Source organism: Neofelis nebulosa, chromosome 8 (genome assembly GCF_028018385.1).
Source record: "Neofelis nebulosa isolate mNeoNeb1 chromosome 8, mNeoNeb1.pri, whole genome shotgun sequence".
Taxonomy (NCBI): Eukaryota; Metazoa; Chordata; class Mammalia; order Carnivora; family Felidae; genus Neofelis; species Neofelis nebulosa.
In genome coordinates, this window is record NC_080789.1 from 75,545,907 (window position 1) to 75,550,488 (window position 4,582).

At 42.1% G+C, this 4,582-nt stretch overlaps 1 pseudogene; it reads left to right on the forward strand.

Annotated features, from left to right (window-relative positions):
• The first annotated feature begins 526 nt into the window (after nt 1–526).
• Nucleotides 527–986, forward strand: LOC131484036 (large ribosomal subunit protein uL23-like; annotated as a pseudogene).
• Nucleotides 987–4,582: the final 3,596 nt, after the last annotated feature.

A 4,582-nucleotide genomic window follows, 5' to 3' on the forward strand; every position in this document is an offset into this window, starting at 1 on the left:
GATAAATCTTCTAAGTTTTGGGGGGAAGTAAGAATGAGCACGGTGGCAAGAGGATCTAAACGAAGAATCTGAGTCTTCCTGGGGGAAGGCAGGAAAAGCTTTATAAATCAAGGAAGCCTTGGGCAGGAAATTGAAGGTATTGTGCCATGGGGCCATGGACGCATACCTTCAGCACTGTGTGAAGCAGATACTTTAAAGGGGTTACTACGGGAAAACTTACAAGCAGAGAATTGTTTGTGCGGTAAAGCACAATCTTCTGCTCTCTCACTGACCGGTAGTTTAGTCCAGTGCTAGGATGCATACATGATGGCTTATGTTCCAGTTTAAAGAGGTTCCAACCCTGTAGGGTCAGAGGAATGGAGGACATGCCTGCGACTATGTAACAATGGGTGAGCAAGTGATATTGTTAGAAAGGGGAGCCTCAGAGGCCTAACAGCTCTTGTTTTCCAGACTTTTTTGTATGTTAACCCAGACCCCCTGAGACAGCTCTCTGTTAATCTATCTGAAGGGGGAGGAGTGAGTCTGCAGGCCCATTAAGATCTGTCTTTCATGAAGATGGTACTGAAGGTGACGAAGGAAGCCCCTACCCCTTGCTTTGAAGGTCAGAAAGTGGTGCTGAAAGGCATCCACAATCACACAAAAAAAGAAGATATGCAAGTTACCTACATTCCGATGGCCCAAGACACTGCATCTTCGAAGGCAGCCCAGAACGCCCTCAGGAGAAACAAGTTTGACCACTATGACATCATCAAGTTCCCCCTGACTACCGAGTCAGCCAAGAAGAAAATAGAAGACAACAATACATTTGTCTTCATTGTGGATGTCAAGGCCAACAAGCACCTGATCAAACAGGCTGTGAAGAAGCTCTGTGATGTTGACATGGCCAAGGTCAACACTCTGGTCAGGCCTGATGGAGAAAAGAAGGCATATGTTTGGCTCCTGACTATGAGGCTTTGGATGTTGCCAACAAAATTGGGATCATCTAAACTGAGTCCAGCTGGCTAAATCTGAATTTAAATTTTTTCACCATAAAAAAAAAGGATCTGTCTGTTTTTGGATGGATGAGTAGGAGTGTAAAGAGGCAGGAGGGCATTCCTGAAAGAGGGAACAGTGTATTTAACTGGAGGAATACTAGAAACCATGGTGTGTTTAGAGAACTGCAGATATATTGTCAGGATTATACAGTGTGAGGTAGGTGGGAGATGGGCCTCAGAAGGCGAGGGGCATCTGGAAGGGGGATTCTAGAAAGGTCACCTGAAGAAGCATATCCAGATGGTTTTATATGTCGTGTTAAGGTATTTGAAGTTTACATTTTCGGCCAGCAGAGCCAGTCACATACCTTGTGTGAGTGATGTGAGCGGTGGTGGACTGTGGTGGCCTGGGATCCAGGGCATCACCATTCAATGGGAAGTAGGTGGCATTCAGCTCCATGTGGTTACTGAAGGTGGAAATTTGTGTCCAGTGTTACCAGAGATTTGGATTTTTCAAGCTGAGCCATAAATTTAAATTTGTACACAAAATATTCTCATTTTAATGTTGGAAACAAGTTCAAATTTACTTAACAAATAAGTGGTGCAAACTGAACATTAACTGGATTGGTCTCTGGTTTCTGATCCTTGCAGGGGAGTGAAAGGGGTGTCATGTGAAATCTTAATAGAGTAGCTGATCAGTTTTGGTTTCTAAAGGGATTATTCTAGGGGTACTGGATGACTTAGTCAGTTAAACCTCCAACTCTTGATCTTGGCTCATGTCATGATTTCACAGTTTGTGAGTTTGAGCCCCAAGATGGGATCTGTACTGATGGTGTGGAACCTGCTAGGGATTCTGTCTCTCTCTCTCTCTGCCCTCCCCCACTTGTGCACTCTCTCTCACTCACTCTCAAAATAAATAAGGATTGTTCTGGAAATAATAAGTAGAATAAATTGAAAAAGGATAGGATAGAATCAAGAAGAGTAATAATGAGGCTTTTGAAATAGAAATTGAGGAGCTAAACTAAAGCAAAGGTAGCAGGGATGACGCTAAGGGATATTTCGAGGAATTGGCAAGATTTGGTGACCAGTAGGAACAGCTGTGAAAGAAAAAGGAGTATAGGATGACTTTTAGATTTCTGATTTAGATGGCTAAGTAAATGATCTTTGCATTCATTTAAATGAGGGGCTGACACTGGTTTACAAAGCAATATCCAGAATTCTTCTTGCATATATTGAGTTTGAAGTGTCTGTGGGACATCTAAATGAAGACCTCATGGCAAGTTTGGTGAATTCTGAAGCTTGGGGAAAAAATCAGATTGGGATTACATACCAGAGAGTCATCAGTGAATGGCTCGTATACATCCTTTCAACAAATATCAATATTTTACTTCAGTATTTCAGGCCTTGTGCTAGATGCTGGGGTTAACAACACACTGGGTGTGTGCTCATGAAAGATTCAGTATGGTGAAGCAAGCAGATGGTAAACAAAGAGGCATACAAATACAATAAATACAAATTATGGTAAGTGCTATAGAGGAAATATGGTTCATATGAAGATCAAATGTGATATGGGAAAGAAATAGAAGTCACATTGGCTACCCTAAGCCGGTGGCTGAGAGGAAGTCAACATGAAAGGAGAAATAGATGGTCTTTTGTTCAGAGAAGCTCAGTCCTTAGTGCTGGAGGAGAGAAGAGTGAGAACAGCCTGGAGATCGCCCCTGCATACTAGACTGGTAAAAGGAGAAGAATTTGAAATACTGGAGTGACCCAGTGCTCAGTTTTGGGGTGTTTCTCTTTTCTATCTTCACTCACTTTGTGATCATCTTGTTTCATAGCTTGAAATGCCATGTATGTCTTATGATCCCTAAATTTGTATCTCTTGCTCAGACTTCTCCCTTGGATTTCAGACTCATGACCCTACTGACTGTCACCCAACTGCCATGCACACGTCGATGTCTGATAGGCATCTAGTGTGGAACATGACCAAAAGCAAGCTTCTGACATTCTGTGATCCTCTCTCACTTCACCCTACCCAGCCTGAGTCTTCCACATCCCAGCAAATGACAATTCCATTCTTCAGTTGCTGTGACCAAAAATCAGTGAGTTTTGTCTTCTCCGCCTAAATGTCTTATCCTAAATCTAATTACTTCTTGTCACCTCACTGCTACCACCTTGATCAGGACTGCTAATATTTTTCATTTGGAATATTGCAATGGCCTCCTAACTGACCTTCTTGCTTTAATTCATGAACTCCTGCATTCTATTTCAGTAGAGAAGCCAGTTATCCTATTAAAAGACAAGTCTTCTCGTGTCACTTCTTTGTTAACCACCCCCCCCCACCCCCGCCATGGGTTCTCAACTCAGTTGGGGTAAAAGCCAAGCTCCTTCCAATGGCATACAAGGTCCTATATTATCTGTCCCCGGTTACTTCTCTTTAGTGAGTTCCTACTTTTCTCCCCCATGCGCATTTGGCACCAATCACCCTGGTCTTCTTGAAGGTGTTCTTCTTTTTAAGTTTTTTAAAAATTATTTATTTTAAAAAGGGCATGAGGGGCACAGAGAGAGGGAGAGAGAGAATCCCAGGCAGGCTCTACACTGTCAGCCCAGAGCCTGACTCAGGGCTTGATCTCACAAACTGCGAGATTCCTGTTTCAGGGCCTTTGAAATTACTATTCTCTCTTCTTGGATTGATACTCCCCCAGAAATCCACATGGTTTACTCCCTTACTTCCTTTAGGTTTTTAATCAATACCCAATATCCACTTTTCTGGCTACTTTCTCTAAATTTACAACCCAAACTGCTTATCCCACCTTCCCTGCTTTATTATTTTTTTTCTTAGCAGTTATTTTCCAGTATTCTAAATATTTTATTAATTTTTCTTTATCTCTCTTTATAATGTAAATTCTATGAGATCACGGATTGACTGTTTCATTTACTGTTGCATCCACAGAGCCTGTAAGAGTGCCTGGCACATAAAGACCTTCAATAATGATCTTCCAAAGGAATGAACATAGGGTTAGGGACCAGCATGAGAAACCATTTCAAGGAAAATTCATTTTCAAGGAAAGTGTAGCTGATAATCTCCAGTGAACAGAAATACCAATTAAGATAAGGACTGAAATATAGACTTAGAGGTTGTCCAGCAAGAGGCTACTGGGAATCTTAATGAGAGAGGAGAGGATAAAGGTTATTTGAGTACCACAATCAGCAAGGGCATGAGGAAGTAGAAGCAGGGCATGCAAACCTTACCTGTGAACCAAGGTAGGCAGTTAGGGAAGTTGTTGACTAGAACAGGACAAGAGAGTCTTGAGGTCCTAATGTTTCCTGAATGTGTGAGATACTGTTCCTCAGGTTTTTAAAAAATATTTATTTTTTATTTTATTTTTTTGTATATGAAATTTATTGTCAAATTGGTTTCCATACAACACCCAGTGCTCATCCCAACAGGTGCCCTCCTCAATGCCCATCACCCACTTTCCCCTCCTCCCCACCCCCCATCAACCCTCAGTTTGTTCTCAGTATTTAAGAGTCTCTTATGGTTTGCCTCCTTCCCTCTCTGTAACTTTTCTTCCCCCTTCCCCTCCCCCCTGGTCTTCTGTTGAGTTTCTCAT